The sequence below is a fragment of the Dromaius novaehollandiae genome, chromosome 2 (assembly GCF_036370855.1).
Source record: "Dromaius novaehollandiae isolate bDroNov1 chromosome 2, bDroNov1.hap1, whole genome shotgun sequence".
NCBI lineage: Eukaryota > Metazoa > Chordata > Aves > Casuariiformes > Dromaiidae > Dromaius > Dromaius novaehollandiae.
In genome coordinates this window covers 106,586,594-106,605,236 of record NC_088099.1, presented here as the reverse complement: position 1 = coordinate 106,605,236, position 18,643 = coordinate 106,586,594, and the positions used below count along the sequence as shown (strand labels likewise).

At 39.2% G+C, this 18,643-nt stretch overlaps 1 protein-coding gene across 5 annotated transcripts in view; it reads right to left on the bottom strand.

Annotated features, from left to right (window-relative positions):
- The window catches only part of ZNF516 (zinc finger protein 516), a 106,104-nt gene that overhangs the window by 62,497 nt on the left and 24,964 nt on the right, over window positions 1-18,643 (bottom strand). Inside the window, exon 1 of one of the 5 annotated variants that reach the window (XM_026100722.2) lies at window positions 7,483-7,599. The exons of the other annotated variants lie outside the window; for them this stretch is intronic. The gene's annotated coding sequence lies outside the window, so the exon portion shown is untranslated. Of the gene's footprint in view, window positions 1-7,482; window positions 7,600-18,643 lie in introns of those variants that run through there. 5 annotated transcript variants of the gene reach the window in all.

Below are 18,643 nucleotides of genomic sequence, written 5' to 3'. Positions count from 1 at the left end.
AAGGCATATTATATTGATTTACTTCAACAAAAAAGCAGCAGCTTCTCTTTTGACTTTCTCATATTCTCGACTTCAATGGCAAACACTCAAAGTATTGCTGATAAAAAAAATAAAATCCAAAAAAGATCAACCAAGAAAAAAGAATTTATTTCCATCCATTGACATCATATTTTCTCAAAAAAAAATTAAAAAAGCAAACTTTAAAAATATCTTTTCATTTTAAATCCAAACAGAAATGGCTAAAAATACACCTTAAATGAAGAAAACATTTCTTGAGGGGGTTATTACATTTTAAATCTGTGGCTTTACCATCATGTGTAATTTCATGTAAAATATTCACTTGCCAAAGTTAAAAGGCTTTGCTAGAGACTTTAGCAAATATCGTATTCCTGCTGGCAAATGCATTACTTTGCGACTCAGACAGTTCTGCTGCGCTTGATGTGGCATGCACAGAACAGGCGCGGAGACTGAGTACACTTTGATTGCAGAGAAAACAAGAATCCAGTGTCTGACAGAGTATTCAATGTAACTACAATCGATTTCCTGATGGACAATGAAGAAAAAAAATTCTAAATGGAAGATTTAGTCCCAGTTTAACAAAGCAAGCTAATACTGTGCTTAGCTATCTACTGATCTTAAAAGTGGGTGAATTATGTCAACAAAACATACAGGAAACCACAGGAGTACCTGCCTCAATGAAACAGAACCTTAACCAAAAACAAACAAACAAAACAAGAAGCAGCTTTGATTAACAAAACGGATTAATAAAAGTTTAAAAACTTTTGTATGGCAACATGTATGATAACAACCATAATTAAACGCAAGGGCAACTGTGTGTTTCAGCAATGCAAGATGCAATACACCAGCCCGGAATATGCCCAAAATGAATGGTTAGACTTTGATACATTCTTTTGTTTCTTTTTCAGTTACCACAACTATAAAACAGAAATCTTCTCCGTTTTGTACCCTCAGTAAGTACTACAAACACCACATGATGAAGATCAAAGAATATCGTATTTGCTAATAAACAGAACCAAACTATTACTACAAGTTAAAACATCGAGTTCTTAAGATTTAGCTAAACATATAAAGAACAATAGCAAAAGAATATATATTTACACACCTGTCACTTCAGATCTCAAAAAACAAAGAGCTACAGATCTACAGTTGCGTATCTTAAGGCTTCTCATTGGATTCACTTCTGATTCTTCCTAATATATAAATGAATGAATACAGTCTAACCACACCAGCAGTACAGAAAGCAAGGTAAAATTGTTACAATGCTCACCTCAGTTACATACTATGTAATAACTTTATTACGCTTAAATTAATCTGTCCCTTTTATTTTCTATAAACAATTCATTTCTGGCTTTGATTTTCTGCTCCTCTTGTATCTGTTTGGCATGTTAAGCGCTATCAGCAGTATCTACCCAATCTACCTTTTCCCTCAGAGAACGAATATCTGAGAGAGAGGTGTTACGAGTGCAATTTCATTTCTTAAATGAAGCAGTTTTATATTACGATTAAGTTTGGAACTAACCTATTAGCCTGTCGGGGGGGGGGGGGGAGAAAAGATCACACAATGATTTGATCAGTCTGAAATACTTCATGGAATGCATCATCTTCACCAAAATATCATCAGAACATTGCTTCCACTTTATTATTCTAGCTTAGCCTATTATAACAAAAAGTTGGAACAAAATATTCCTAGATTCTGAATTATTCAGACACTTTTAAAACTTACAAAGTTTCAAGACCGATTCCCCCACAGGCAGAAATTCCCAGGGAAGAAGTGTTTACCAAATCTCAGTTTTCTTTACATACTGTGTGGACGTTCGCTTTAGGCTTCGGTAAATTGACACGAACATACATGAATGGCTTAAAACTCTCTCCTCACATCATTTGAGTGCCACTTAAAAATAATTCTCTTAGAGGGGCTCTTTACAGAAAAACAAAGCTCCTGATCATCAGGGGAAAAAAAAAAAGCAGCAAATTCAAAATAAAAATGACAACTTCGAAAAATATTTCAATTCAAAAGACTGAACATAGAAAGGAGGAAAAGAACACTTAAAAAGAACCCTGTTAATAGAAAATGAAATTTTAGTTAAATCTCCACTGCCCTATTAGTGATTAAACATATATTCCAACACCAAAAACCACAGAAGAGATGGAAGGTGTCAACTGGTAACTCCAAACAGCACCAATCAGCCTTTCGCAGCGAGTGAGTAAAACTTTCCAAAAACTGTCTTTGTTTCTTTCTGGATGGCTGCAATAACAAAAATATATTTATTCTGAAATAATTTTGCATTTTAAAGTATTTTGGAATACCATTCTTTCAGCACACAGGGAATGAAACCACTACGGGGGTGTCAGGGGAGCATGAATTGAGGGCAGCAGCTTGGTCCGGCTTTGTTTGGGCCGGGGCTGGCGGTTTGAGTGCCGATCGCTGGCAGGGGAGATGCAGCTCACTTCGCCCAGTGGTTACGCCACTCTGGGCAGGGCAGGCAGCACAGATGCCGGTTCTCAGAGGGCCTCTGAGCCCCTGTACGGTGCTTAGCACCATCACCTTTTATGCTCAGGTTGGCTACAAAAAGCCAGATGGGAGAGAAACACCAAGAGGGGAGAAATGCCTTCACACAGCCAAGCGTTTTTGTTGTAAAACTTGTTCCTGCACCCGCTGCCTCACTCGTTCCTGCACCCACTGCCTCACTCAAGTGGTGCCTTTCCCTTGACCAGCGCAGCAACAGAGAGCCTGTTTTATTCATCTCCAGGAGGGAAAACAAGCTTTCTCCCATGCTTAGACCAAGCGTTTGTTAGCATCAACTCCACTTCAAACACTTAGGCCTCAAAACTAACTGGCTTTGGTTTTAAAACAAACTTGAAAGGGGTTGTTGGCTTGAGAGACAATACGTTGGGCGAAAGCCACCTTGGCTATCACCAGGCAGCCCCCGCATCCCCCCGACTGTTGCGAGATGCTCCCGTATCCTTCAGGTGAAGCACAGGTAAAAGTATAGGGGAGCAACACTTTAAATACACCACAACAGCACTCCGAAAAATGCATGTCATTCTACTCTGTCACTTGCACATTCCTTGAGAGGACCACATACGCTGCGAGGACTCCCCGCAGCCGGCCAGCCAGAGCTTCTGAAGGCCCTTTTGCGCCACTCAGAAAAGAATTAGTGAAAAAGCACCAAAAATAAAAAAGAAAAGAGAAATTTGAAGAACAGAATGCAACAGTGGGAAAGAAATTCCAAATTCATTCTTGCCTTATACTCAGGTACCAACATTTTGTGCAACTGAAACATGGAAGTTATAAGCAGAAAATTACTTCTTTTACAACATACAGAAAACTAGAAATTCTTTGGGTTTGTTTGGCTTGAACTAAACCTGACTTTAAAAATCATATTGTTCGGGCTTTACAGGCGAGAAGGGAAAATGCTTCATTAGGCAATAAACAAAAATATAAAATTTGGGAAGCTACCCAGAGCTTTTTGAATAGCACAGCATATATTTTAAAATAAACAACTTTCAATTTGGGTGCTAGTATTTCAAGTCCCATCTGAAAGATAAATGCACTGTAGAAATAACACTTTTAATCTCCAAGAGGCCTGAACGTACACTGCAATCACTCCATCATGTTCCTCTGCCAAAAGCAACACTGACCTAAAAAAAAAAACAAAAAAAAAACAAAAAAACACCCTGTGAGGCCTGATCTTGTGGAAAAATCTTACTGAAATTCTTGCTAGATGAAGAAGTGATAGGACAGAGCACATTAACATGTAGGTGAATGTGAGAAAGCTGTATCTTGCAAAGAATGGCAACTGGGAGACCAGATCTTTCCAGACCTGGAAAGGCTCAGATCACTCAGCCGAACAGACATGCCTAGTCAGTCAAGCACTAGGAGAGCTAAGAGCAGAAAAATAGTGGGTGAAAGAGGTGGAAGAAGATTTTACAACTGTCTTTCCATCCTTCAGGCTCACAGAGTTACAGAGACCCTTCTCCTCCTCCATGCCTTCTGCACACACAGGAGCCTCGTACCTGTGCAGCCTCCTGCCGACTTTGTGGCAGGACACGGCTTTTTCTGAACAGCTGGACCCTACATGAGTCATCTGTCCCTCACTATGAATAATGACTTGGTCCCCTCTGAGGTCCTCACTTAGGCACCAGCCTTACTGAAATGCCACCTATGGACAGCATCACCACTCTGTTGACCCTTTACCATTTTGAGCAGATAACATCCTTTAGCCCACGACAGAGGGCAGCTGGCAGAGCACACCTTTAAATACTAAGCCCATCCTTGAATCCATAGGAAATCCTGGCATTCTGTGGCCTACGGACTAAACTTGCATTAGGTAAAGGCAGCATGGCTCTGAATTGATTTTCTGTGCATAACCTAAACTAATCCAGTAAAAAGCTATCCAAAAAACGCAGAACCCGTTACAAAAAGCCGACTGTCTAATTTTCATATGTATTCAATTAGTAAAAGTGGCAATCTTAACAACAGAGCGCCTGAAGTTTGTTTAAGCATGCCAAAAATTGACAGGGGATGGGGGGGGGGAGGGGAGGAGCTCCTGGAAAAATAAACAATTTCTGTTAGTGTAAGTTCACTTCAGCTTATGTTTTCAAAAATCCTTAAGCAGAATTTTGCAATACTAAAAAAAAAAAGAAAAAAGAAACCAAAAAACTTTAAACCAGCTTTCCCCTGCAGCTGAGGAAGCTGTTCCCCTTTGAAAAGTTTGCAGTCTGAACACTGAAATATTATTTTGAGCTCCTCTGACTACATCATATGTTTTTTGTGTCTTTCTCCCTCCAGGATCTAATGACATTTTGCAGCAGGCTTCAGACAGACAGCAAGGGCTGTGAAAGCAAAGTCAGGCCTTTCTGAACCACCACCACACCCTTCGCAGGGGAAAGAATATATAGGAATAAAGATAAGAACACTAAGGCTGGAAAAGCTTGAGGTAGGTATCTGCAGTGAGGTGGTATCTCTCAAAACAGAAAGTCAGCAGAACAATAGAAACGTCCATAACCCAGTTTTCTGTGCTTCCTAAAGAAGAAGTTGGGGGGGGGGGGGGGGAATATTCTTTTGCACTGCTACAGGGTATGTTGAGAAACACGAAGCTGTCACCCACTCAGTACATATTTTGTGTTTTAGTATACTGTGCATGTTTGTGTTCTGGGAGACAAAGAAATGTACTTTATTAGTTACACTGTAGTATTATAAGCAACGAATTAAAATAAATCATTAACATCCAGGACAAGCTTTATCTCGCTGCCGAAACAAAGGGACTATTCTTTGAACAAATTGAGGGGGAAAATCCCATAATGACAATGAAGAGTTCCTCTCCCTAAAAACTGTTCTGTACTAGATTAACAATTACAGGCTTATATTCTACAGACTTGGGTCGCGAATGACTGCATGAAGTGATGCATTCACTATTGGGAAAGTAAGTACCATTGATGACAAGGCCTTGGGGCTTCTGCTGTTCTCAGACCAATCAATAATCCATTATGAACAAACTACATTTCCACTCTAATATGAAGAAATGAACAAAAGGGAACCAGTATCAGTAGTACTTTCATAGAAAAAAAACAACACAGAAGTCACAAAATGCCACCATCACAAGATTTAAGCTAGTGGTGATATGTAACACTGACAGAACTACCCACAATAACCCTTTATTTTAAGGCAGTTACTAGAGACCGCTATATTATAGTCCAAAATAAAAAGCTTATTTTAAAGGCAAGATTCTTTCAAGACTACTTATTCTGGCTGCAGGACAAAATAAAAAAGCAACAATCTTGCAAGGCAAGGAGGAGAAAATGAACTTCATTCAAATATCTAAGGTTTTGTCAAACTATTTTCTAATGTAACATAAATAAGAACTTTTAATTAGAAGTAACTGTCCAAATGTGACTGGTCAACCCTAACTGGACTTCACTGCAGCAGCTGGGCTATCATCCAGACAAGAAGCCCTGAAATTGTCTTCTCCCATTGTTACTTTCACATTCTACAATACAATAGAGGATCCATTTATATAGCAAAACCATAGCAAAAGTTCAGCATCCACAGTCAAATTCCTGTCTCAAACTCTCAATACAGCACCCTAAAGCAGAAGAGGGAAAAGGGTCTCCTGAAAAACAACAAAGTATTTAAGAAAAAGTGTTTCTGATTTTTGATGGGATTGCAGTAAATTAGATCCAAAAGAAACACCAAGACCAATATTATTAATGCATAATGCAGTCTATGTCCTTTTTCTGAAATATAAAGACTGGTAGTTAAAGTTGACCTCACGGGGGGCAGGGAGGAGAGGAATACACAATGTGATTATTGATCAGCCCTAGAAAAGCCAAGAACTGAACTAGTGCAGATGTGATTTTTTTTTTCCTAGGGTCATTAATGATATATGTTGCAAAGTCAAAAGCACTTATTTTGACATGCTGTAAATACCATTGCTAATTCTGAATATAAACATCATTCTAGATTCAAAAAAATCCTTCAGAAAAAAAGACTCCATTCTACTTCACTTTAACAGTAGTGTGTTTTTCTGTTTTGCCACACCCCCACAAGTGAATTACTTTACTGTCTTAATATTTTCAAGCACTAAAAATCAAAAGTGGAAGAGATGTCCACAATTCTGATAGTATCAAAATAAAAATAACTCATTTCCAAAAACAAGCAAAGTCCCAACAATACTGTATATTACTTCCTTATTCAAATCGATGGCATTGATGGTGTCCATTCATGCATGTCTATGGAGATGCATATATATATGTATAGCACAGTATTTTCCCAGCATCCAAGAGTGCTTTTATAGTTAATGATCTTGTTAGGGTTTCCACTGCAAACCAATTTACAGGGACTTGTAACATGGCCATTTTGAATCTGCAGCACGGAGGCTGATTTTAAACTGCACAGGCAGGATACTTTCCTGCCAATATGCTCCGTTATGCTCTGTTCAACTTTTACCTTTAAATTAAAAAAAAAGTTTTTATGTGCAGTGTCACGACAAAAGAATATTTACTGTTATGATTTTCACATTAACTACAGAAAAACAGAAATTGGATCCTCAGCTGGCATAAAATGCTGCAGCTCAGTACACATGCGTGCACGCACACACACGCACTTTCTTGATCCCTCTCTCATCTACCTTTATCAATGCACACTACACACAAACCACATCCTCAGCTGCTGTAAGTGCATGTAGTGCCATGATATCAGTCTGTATCAACTGAGAAGTTATACCATTAGCTAAAACTGGAATGCTTTTGTGCTCTGTCAATCAAGATTTGAATGGGCGAAAAACATGTGCATAATTAAAATGAGCATTTTGAATTGCTGCTTTCCCACCCCAGCTTAAGTTACATGAAGCAACATTGTCATTAACTGCCCAAATTCCTCCCTGTCACAACCAATCATTACAGCAATGAGGAACGAACTCCAACGCCTTAGTACATATATACAGCACTGTATTAACTTACCTGCAGTAGATCTTGAATGCAAGTAGCTATGCGTTTAATACAAAGCAAATGTACTAGCTACAGTCATGTGTACAGCAGGTCAACAGAAGACAGATTATTCCTAGGGTATGCTGCTATGAAATAAGTTGTGTGGAGAATTAAGAAATTCAAAGTAATAAGCTGGTTTCTCTTAATACATCCTACTACTCAAATTGCTATAGTAAATTCATTACCTTATAAGTGTTGCCAAGCGCTAACCTGTTAACAGATTTGGAATTACAGCAGTACTGTTTGATTAACTATTAAAGCCTTAGCGTAATAAAAACAATTTCTGAAGTAACACCAGCAACTGGCAAGCTGTTTGCTTAATTTCTCTACACAGTATCACAAAAGAATTGTGGGGCTAACTTCACTGTCTCTTTTCAAAGTTCCATTTTTAAAAGATCCCATTAAAAAAATAAAGAAGAAAGAAAGAAAGAAGAAAAAGAGGGAGAGGCAGAGACAAGAACTGTGCCCTGGAATACAAGGAGACATGATTAGATGCAGTAAGCCATGAAAACATCCTGTTAAACATTACCTTCTGAGGCAGCACTATTTAGCACAGAAAAGCAACACAAAATCTGCTCACAAATCACACACCACCAAAAACTCACTTTCAGTTTTGTTGTTGCTCTTGTTTTGGTTGGTTGGTTGGTTCTTTTTTTCCCGCAAGTATTTTACGGTAAGCTTTTGCAAAGCACAAAACGGAATGGACTACGTCTATTTTAAGAAGATTTCTTAAACGTTTAAGAACTTAAGCAGGTAATTACGACTTTCAATCACAGTTTTTCCATTCTCTGCAACATTTCTGAATGTCAAGCATCCAGACTATGCCCACAGCAGAACACAGCTAGTTTCTGCGCACTTCAGAGAGGCCCGAAACCCTGCAAGCTGAAGTTTACATCAACTGCAAACTAGGACTCACAGCACTCTGAACCGCACACAGCTTTGGCTACATGACACGAGTCCCAGACTAGGAGAGCGCAGTGCTGAATGCAAAGCTGTAGATATCCAGTGCCTCAGAAACTTTTTGATTTGACCTCTTTATTGCTAATAATACAGAGTACCCTCAAAGATCACTTAATCCACAGGCAAAACTTGTGATGAGGAGTTTGTCTTATACATGGTAATAAGACAGATGATCTTTAGTAGTTTAAATGAGGGATCACAAGTTTGTAAATTCACCAGCAGTTTTGAAGACCAGAAGATGCCTGATGTTGTTTCATTACTCAATTAATTCATTTGAGAGTTTTCTATAGTTCTCATCACTAAAAGCTACTTCCATCGTGTATGTGATAAATCCAGCTGTGAAGTATACTGAACCTTGCACTGGTCTGTCACTGTCAGCAAAGGAAAGCAAACAGGTTATAGCCTAACAAAAGCAACGGTACCATAAAGCATAAGCTGACTTACCCCTTCTCCCTCTCTCCCCCCGCCCCCTCCCTTTTTTTTTTTTTAAACACAAAAGAGAAGAAAGCAATGGCCATATATATGAAATGAATACAAAGCACAAGATGACTCTCCGGATTTCAAAGCTCCCAGCCAAGAGAAGAGAAACTGAACTTAAAACCGAATCTTTCAGCTGTCAGTTGGTCTGCCTTACTCTGGTATGAAGTGCTGAACTGCCTATGGGGAGCACCACTGCAACGTATCTCTCAGAGAGACAAAGAGGGCCTCCATCAGCAGAGGCACATGTTACCACTCTATTAACTCTGCTGTTGTTATGGCACAAGGGAAGGCACGCTTCAAATTTTTGCAGGTTGAGACATCACAGACATCACATGATAAACCTCGACAACCTTTTTTAGAACAACTCCACTTCCCTTATGTAAATAGGCATAGGTACTTCCCCTTCCTTACTATGCAATCAAAGACTTTGAATCTATTGCGCCAATCTCTTATGTACTGTGTACATGTCATTTCCCCAGATATCCAAAGAAAGCCAGAGACTTACCCAACTGCAGTAATAATTCTGTGTCACATCCTCTACTCCAGCCAAATGAAAGAAAAAGGCCTCAGTAGGATGTCCAATCCCCAAACCATCCCTGAGCTCATTTTTGGCCTTTCTGGCTTTTGCTACAGCAATGGGAACAAGAAGGTAGAGCACTGCACTAAGATCAGGAAAAAGCAAAGGAACAAAACCCACCCCCCACTCACACTTAGGAACTCTTGCACAGCCTCAGTGACAAATACCAAGCAACTGTCAGAAAAAAAAAAAAATCCAACCAAACAAAACAAAAACAATCCTGAAATTATCACTGAAAGGAAGCAAGCCTGAAAGTAAAAAAAACGTCTACTGCATAGGTTGTTGCTGGTTTGTTTATTTTTCCATATACTACAACTACAACTTCCAAGACAGATCTATTAACTGGTAAAATAAATATGAATTGCACACACCCTAAGACGCACAAAGAACATAAATTTGTTTGCATCACTAAATATCATAGTTAGACTTTAATTATCCTTTCAAAGAAATGTGGCTATGTAGCATATATACAACAAACACTCTCTGTTCTCAACTGCTCTTTGCAATAGAAGAATTCAAGATAATATTATTACTATATATGCTTCACTTAATCGTCCATTGTGGTATATAACCTTTTCCATCTCACTCGCACACACAAGACTTCTTTGGCACTGACCTTAATTCCACTTACCTACGTGCTCCACCCCACCTTCGTCATCCACATCGCCTCCCAGCTCGCGTTATCCGTGCACACCGCTTACCTGGCCTGGCTGTGAAATCCTTTCTGCATCCCCAGCACTCAGCTGCTTTCCCAGAGCCGTTCCTATCCCACTGATATCATGCAAAGGCCACTTTTCCCAGCTTATCCCTTCCTTTCTGCTCACTCTTCACCATCTGCTTTTGCAATTCTGCTTTGTCAGTTCCCCTAAACTCTTCTGCTTCTTCCACAAGCACTTTCACCTCCTTCTCCCTCTCAAACCTGTTTGGGCCCTTCATGACTAATTCTGCCATTTGGGCTCTCCCTTGCCTGCATGGCTTCGATCCCTGCTCACCAGCTTCCCATTCACAAAGCCATTTCCACACACGCTTAAGTGCTTCTGGAGTCAGGGCCTCCCTGCACACAGCTTTCTTCCTCTTCTCCTCCTTTCTTCCCTTTAGAAACCCCTCTCTGTAAGTACTACTCCACATCTAATGCGCTGCCAGCCATTTCAGAATCAGTATGAAAAACTAATTAGGCATCTCTTCTTTGTTCTTCCACTATTACTGCTCAGCACCATACTGCGTTGTCATGTCCCCAGTTCACCACCAAATTGTTCCATCTTCTGCTTCTGAATCCCTACGGCCTCTGCAATTCTTCTAGCCCATTCTGCCCCCTTCCCTCAAAGACTTGCTCATTCATTAGGAATTTCTGTCTTCAGTTACTACAGCATCATCTCCGGCAGCCAAGCTCATAACTTGTTCCCCTCTGGTCTATTCAAAAACCCCACTGCTAACAGCATCATGCTCTCCCAAAAATCAAAGGATGCCAACATCCAGGTCAAATGTCTTGCATGTTAGGTTCAAGTGTCATTCTTCTCCTTCAAGGACTTCTACAATTCCATCGTATTCTCTTTGTGCAGTCAGTGATTCACTCTCCCTCATACATCTTTTGCATAGTTTTTCCCATTTATGTCCTTGCATTTTAATGATGCATTTAGAACCATTTTTCATTATTTTATTATATTCATCCCCATAATTTTTCTGCCATAAACAATTAAAAATTATCTTCCAAAATGAAATCTATCACATATTGCTATGCTTTAATTGGGATATACATTCCTCAAGGCAGGAACCTGAAACCTTTTATACAGTGCCAAATGTTCTGACTTCGAATAATTTCTATGGGCAAATTATCATTATAAAGTCAAGCTTCAACTTCTCAAAGAGTCAAAGTTCCTCTTTTCATCAATAGGAAAGCCTGAAGTTGAAAAAACAAAGACTCTTTTCCAGTAGCCCCCAAAAGTAAACTAATCCCCTCTTTTGCCTACACAGAATTCATCTCTTATTGAACCAAAAGGATCATTAGATAGTAAAGGAATGAACAAAGCACTAATCAAATATCACTAATCTCAGTTCTTTCCTCCATGCTCACATGGTTGTCTCAGACAAACTTCACAGCTTTTCTCTGGATCTCCTAAGGAACCCTAACTGAAGTGAAACAAGTGGTGCTCACTCTAACCAGCTTCCTCTAGGAGCTGAAACCTCCCATGCCACTGCCTTTCTGAAACATCGGTCGCCATTTTTCTGAAACACATGTTTCTAGACAGTTTTACCCATTTACAGGATATTAATAATAATCAAGCAAGAATAACAACAAGTGCCACCATGCCACCAAAAGATACAAATTTCTCTCCACTTCTTTCAATTCACAAGCAACTGGGAAAAAGATGACTATGCAGAACATGAAATTAAAGTATAAGATTTCTAGTGGTGAGTCTCACATAACTGTTGTACTCTTTTTACAGGGATTAGTCTCATTCTATCCCTGGGAATATAGCTTTGAATTAAAGGCCTTCCAAACTAACTTTACTCCAGCATGTGCATGTTGCTTTGTATCACACATTGTACATTTCTGCAAATACAAATACTTCTTTGCTCTTTAGGGCATCACTTAAGCAAGTAGATTTTCCACCGCAGAAGCACAATATAACTGTGACTCTCTAATTCTGAGAGTAGAATTCAAGCCACACAGCTAAATCCTTAAACCTGTTACACAACAAATAAGCATGGATTACTGCATGACTGATTCATTATGGGATGTTTTGGGATTCTATTCCTAACACACAAACGCAGTTTGTCTTAGCCGCGTATGTAAGGACCATTCTTGTATTTTTTACTACGCATCTTACAGCTTTCACTTTTCTGTGTGCCACCCATTTATGACTAACCTATTCCTTTTCAATACACTTGTACACCTTGGAGGGTTCTAAATAATCATGACCTAATAGCATAGTATTATATACTTGCTCTGTATCTAAATGACTGCTTGCATCAGTTACTTGACGCTTCTTACTATCAAAATAAACTATTTATAACTATATATTATCCTTAGCACTCCATGACTACTTTACTGACAGTGCTAAGCATAGAGCATATAAATAAAAAGGTGCAAGCTATGCTGAAATGAAGAAATTTCTACTTCAGTAGTATCAAGCAAAACTAACTGAAAATGCCTGCCTAAAAACACATTTTTTGGCAGGTGTAATCTAATTTTGGCAAGTTTACAACAGTCAGCTACAATATTTGCTAATACTTTAGAGGATCTGGGTTTTTTTTCTAAAGCAGGTTTAGATAAGCACGTCTATATTTACTTCCTTAAGTAACGGGTACTTTCATCAAAGTCATTGCTTACAGACCGAAAAGAAGATTTCCTTGCTACAAAAACTCTGCCATATAAAAATCAGTCTCAAAACTAGACTGGTGGTAAAAAACACATTCTTGAAGAAGAGCATACATGAGATTATTATTACTGTGTCTGGGTTCACAAATACAGTACTGTATCTATAATCATTTATTTTCTAGTCATTAGAAGCTTTTTTTTCCATGGAAACATGTATTGTATTGGGCTTATAATCAAGCAGAATAATTCCATTCAATGTCACACTCTTAAAATACAGCTTCACTATGAAATGCTAACTATTATTCCTCATTCCATCATGCTTTTCTACTGATAGACTTTCTAGCACCTCATGAACTTCCCACATGTGTTTAATTCAATTGATTAGTAAGTTCAGGATGTCACTTGAAAACACCATCCAACAGCAGGTATGTTTAAAATCTGCACACAAAGCATAATAAAGATGATGATTATAGTACTGAGGACTCAGAACACTAAAACTCATGAGTCAAGCACTCAAGCATGAGATAGCTAAAGGCTCAGGAGAGTTTTTTAAACATAACATAGTTGTGGATTCTTTTATTTGCCTTTGAGCTTTTACAGGGCACTCAGTAGGGTCTCATGCTTCTTCCAACAACCACAAAGCCTAGGCACTTACCTTTTGTTTTGCAATCACTAGACTGCAAAAACAGAAGAGGTGGGGGGAAAGGGAGATCTAGAGAAACAATCCTTATCTTCTTTGATAAAATCGTAAGCGGAAACACCGTAACTTAAGTGAGTAGATGTGGTATTCCTTTACTCCTCCACTCCACCTGTAACACAGCTTTCTCAGAAGGCTAAGGCAGCTTGCCTGTTAGTGTCTAATGCAGGGGAACAGAATAATCCCTCCACACATGCATTAGGTGGATGTCAGAAGTACAGAACATATATTCCCTCCACTTACTTTGTGTGATTTACATGTGTTCAAAAAAGAAAAACGCCAAAAAAAAAATCAAACTACTTTTTTTTGTTTGTAAAAAGCTTGATTTAGGTACTGAACATTAGAGATCTGGGTTTGTAAATACTCTCCTTAATGGTTTCAACTAGATTTAACAGAATTAAGAAAGCTAACGATAAAATAAAATGTTAGAAGCATCTTCACTTGATGAGCTTGTATAATCAAGATCAACCCAATCATAGTGCTATTTTAAATGCCCCAGGATACCCTCCCAGGCCCCAGCTACCTCTCCTGAAGGACACGGGCCCTTTTGTCATATCTTCCAGGTGCCGTGTGGTGCAAATGTGGCACAAATGTGGCCAAGTCTTGAATGGTGCTAAAAATACCTTGATCTTCTGCCAGAATGTTTCTAGTAAACTACAGCCCTGGATAAAATTAGAACAGATAGTGATAATACCCTAAGACTAAGACAATTGCCTCTTCTACTCTGTTAAGTGCTCAGTACAGTGATGATGGAGCAGACAAGCCCACCGTGTCTCAGTCGGTCTGGCACTTGCAAAATTGGCCCATCTTGGAAACAGCAGCTAAAGGCAGCTGCAGTATCTGCTAACCAGTACTGCTACCAAAACCAGTAAGAGGAAAGACTAGGGTTGTTTTGACCCAAATTACCTGGCATCCTGTAAAAGAGAAGTCAGCAGGCCAACCCACTGCGACTCACCAACAACGGCAGAAAATAAAGGCCTGGACAAGGATCTGTATCACCATCTCTAGCAAATTACCAACTTCAGATTCATGAAATGAGGTTTCCCCATATGCTGGAGACTACAAACCAGAAGGACTAATGAGGGGCAATTTTATGCTCCTACCTTTGTGCTTCCTGGATGCCTGGGCCGCCAGAGGCCAGTCTGGCCCCTGAAGTGGTATCTGGGCAGTTCAGCAGCTCCTCTAGCTCCCCAACGGCTGCTGGCGACAGCAAGGTTACTACAGGTCTGCAGCTGAAGAAGCAGCAATTTCCCACCTGCACCCATTTTCTCATAGAAACGTGCCTGGAAAATTCTCTATGCAGGGGCTGATACAAGAGGTGACCTTAGCACAACACAATACTTCCTGCATGAGGGAACTATTACTATTCTTCGGGAACCCATTTATGATTGTTTTATATAGCTCTTTTATTCCATGAGGATCTCTCATTGCAGGGCTAGAGGAGAAAGCTCCTGTAAGCTGGCGATTTAGGCACACTCAAAACTTTTTTTGTTACAAACTATGAGTCAAATTCTAATGTGAGTCACATGGGTGTGAATCCAGATTTACTGCACTGATTTCAATGGAGCCACTACACATTTAAACCAGCATGAGAAAGGAGATGTCAGCCCTTCATTTTTAAGTATGAGGCAGCCATTTTATTTTCCTTACATATTGAGAATTGTTTCTGTTTTGCACCATGAAAATGCAAGGCTTCTTTTCTAAACCCAGACTGAGTCTGCTTTCTGCAGATCAGCTGGAAAACAAGGCGCCCAAAATTGCAAGAAAATGCTCTATTTGCTTAGGGCTTCAACACGACCTAGTTGATTCAAACAAAGCTCAACAGCAAGTGGACAAATAAATGAAAGAAAAGTCCATCCAGGGCTAAGAAACCAAAGATGCAGCCATAACCTCTAACTCGGGAAGCCACCGCGAACCCCTCAGCCGACCCCTTCGCTGCAAACTGGCCAAAGGTGGGAGAGCATCCCAAGAGGAGTTACCACGCAGCGCTTGTCTTGTCTCTCATGCTCTTCCCTGAGCATCCACTACTGAGCGCTGTCGGAAAGAGGACGCAAGAGAGCGTGAACCTCCAGCCCGGCCCGGTTCAGACACTCTTCTCTGATCATGACTGTTAATACCAAATCTTAAGCTATCTGCTGCTGTAGAAGACAAGGTTGTGGGTCTCTGTGTCAGCTCTTGTAGCACAGTCGCTTCTGGTTTAAGGGCAGGGAGTTGTTATTACGTGTGACCGGAGAATTTCAAGCAAGCCTTATCTTTAACAGCGAGCTGCAAAACAGCAAGCACCACAGCTACCAAGCACGCAGGGGGCATCTTTGGCAAAGCCACGCGAACACACCTAGTTGAGATAAAGTTGGCTTGATGCTGTTCCTTTATATGAACATATATGAGAGGTCAACAGCGTGCAGAAAAGCTGACAAATACAACTTTCAAACTGAGGAAGTTAAATAGTAGTGGTTACCCAGAACAGCTCTAAAACAACATACGCGTGTCTTCCTACTGCAATGCTACGTGGGCTCTTTCTGTATGGCAGCTTGCTATCACAAGGCTTGCAGGGGACACTGCTTCGTTATTGCAAACCCAGAGGATGAACTTGGAAACACAGCAGTTGTGCTTCCATCAAATGAACCTCAGTTTCAAATTAAAGCAAAATGCCTTATAGCTGCAAGGGGAGAGAGGGATAACAAGTGAAAAAATGTACCTATTTAATCACAAGAACTTGGCTTGCTTAAGCAACAGAACTTAAAGTTATCTGAAGTTATAAATGGCTTCAATACCCAAACACCATTAAATTTCTGAAGTGAATAGTGTACTACTATGAAGAAACACAGGAGATTAATTAGTGTATTTACACACACATGCACATGTCTTCAGAGCTTTCACTCTAAGGCCAACAGTTTCTCAGTTTGATATAGCGAGATTCATCCGTAGAGATGCTGTGGCTAACATAAGCAATTTGATTTCACTTTCCGGCAACAATACAGCCATCATATTACAAACACCAAGAAATTTTAATTATTTTCTAGGAGTCACTTGGTAGCTGTTAATGAAGGCAAACTGTAAGGGAAATCCTGCCACAAAGGAGTAATGACCAGATTCGTATCAGTGCAACAAGGTCTAATTTAACTGAATAACTTGAAATCATTAAAAAGAATAGGACCCATCTAGTGTCAACATCTATTTGAATAGAAATTTTAAAGTATTTCTCCTGAGTATCTATACAAGTCTTCAAAATAACATACTTAGAAATCATGAAATATATGTAAATATCTGAGTAACATAACCAGTAAATATTTTAAAGACTTTCTAATTTAAATCTCCAATTGTTTTCAGTAACCTCTCTTTACAGCTTTTTCAGAATTTATAATGTTTCCTGGAATCTAAAGTAAAACAAACTGTAGAGATGACATAAAATTATAGATCTGCACTTTAATTATCATAAATTAATAATGTTTGTCATCCGTATTAACACTGCAAATGAAAACAACACATGCAAATTCTGAGAACTGTTTGTAAGTTTTATGCGCTTTACTGCCACACCTATGTGTTAGCAGCTAATTAAGGCAGTGAGTTATGTCAATACCAAACTGTTACTAGGCTATGTGATACTATGCTAAAACTATCTGTATTGCAGAAGAATCAATTTATATACCAGCTCAGTTTTTACTGCAGTCTGTGACTTCTTGAGAGAAAACTCATATCTCATATTCATTTTATTAAATTAGTATTATTTACAAGCCTAAAATGAGCTATGCTTCTGTATACATTAACTTAATTGAAGGCACAACTGAAAGAACAGTTTGTATCACCTTACATTTCCTTATAAGGTATTTGCAAACCAAAAATATTTAAGCCAGTACAATATCCTTTTGTGATATAAGCACACTAAACTCGAAGGCATAAAAACCACAAGGTATCTTTAGCACAGTGCAGAAATACTGAAATTAAAAGCCATTTCATTTGTAAATGCTTCTTTATTAAAAGAATGTTTATGGCTTCACTGATTCATATTCCCATGTCTCCAGCCTATTGCTCAAATAAGTGAAACAACATCTATGCATTTTATAATTAAGTTATCTCCACATTGTTATTACTGTTCTCCACTGGTGAAAGCCCTAAAGGAAGAAATGCAGCTGCCAGGCATTGAAGGCACTTCTCATTTAAAGTACGTTACCAAACAAGAGAGAACAAAGACAGAAGCCAAAAGTTGGTCTCATTCATTCGGCACAATAAGATCTTTCCGGAGAGATTCTCCACAATGATCAAATACAAACACACACAAAATCACAGTTCTTTACCCATCAATTCTAGCACCCGCAGGAAGATTTCTCGGGAGTGTTATAATTATTTTTATTGAATCACTTACCTAAAGAAACGCAGCCAACAACTGATAAAGTACACGTTCATGTACAAGGTTTTAATTATTCTATTAGTGTCTTACCATCAAATTCGTTCTAACATCTTTTCAGCTGGCCAAGAAAAGCAAACAGATGTCAAGGTCAGAGGGAAATAGTTGGGTTTGCCTCATCTGAGTTCCAGTTCTGAGCAACAAACACCCATTTTAACAAATCAAGCAATTGAAAGGGGAAACTGGCTTGCTAGTACTGAATTCAGCTTTTCTGTGAATGGAGAAGCAAAACGCAGCAAATCTGCCTACTTCTAATGTTCTCATGTTTCATCACTGAGGAAAAAAACTTGGATTCGGTCTTTCTGGAGAAGATCTGGAAGCACTTGCTGATTTAATAAAGCTCTTCTTCTATGAAGCATATGAGATATAAGTTGCAGAGCAAAGTTTTGTTGCTTTCCTAATACTACAGTGTTTGTTCCTAATTTGTAAGACTGAAATTAATCAAGTGCAAATGCTGCCGGGTCACCAGCAGCGACTGTCATATACCTCCACACAGTTTCAGTGGTGTCGCAAGCACCCCCTGGCTTTACACCAGCTGAGCTAGAGTGTAGCTGCTGCACTAATATTTTTAAACAAACTTGATTTGAATTAAAAGCTATTTTTTGATGTACACTGTTTATACTGGGTACTAAGATAACGGAGTATGCACAATCATGTGGTCTTAAAATCTGAGCAGCTAGAGCAGTGGTTCATAGG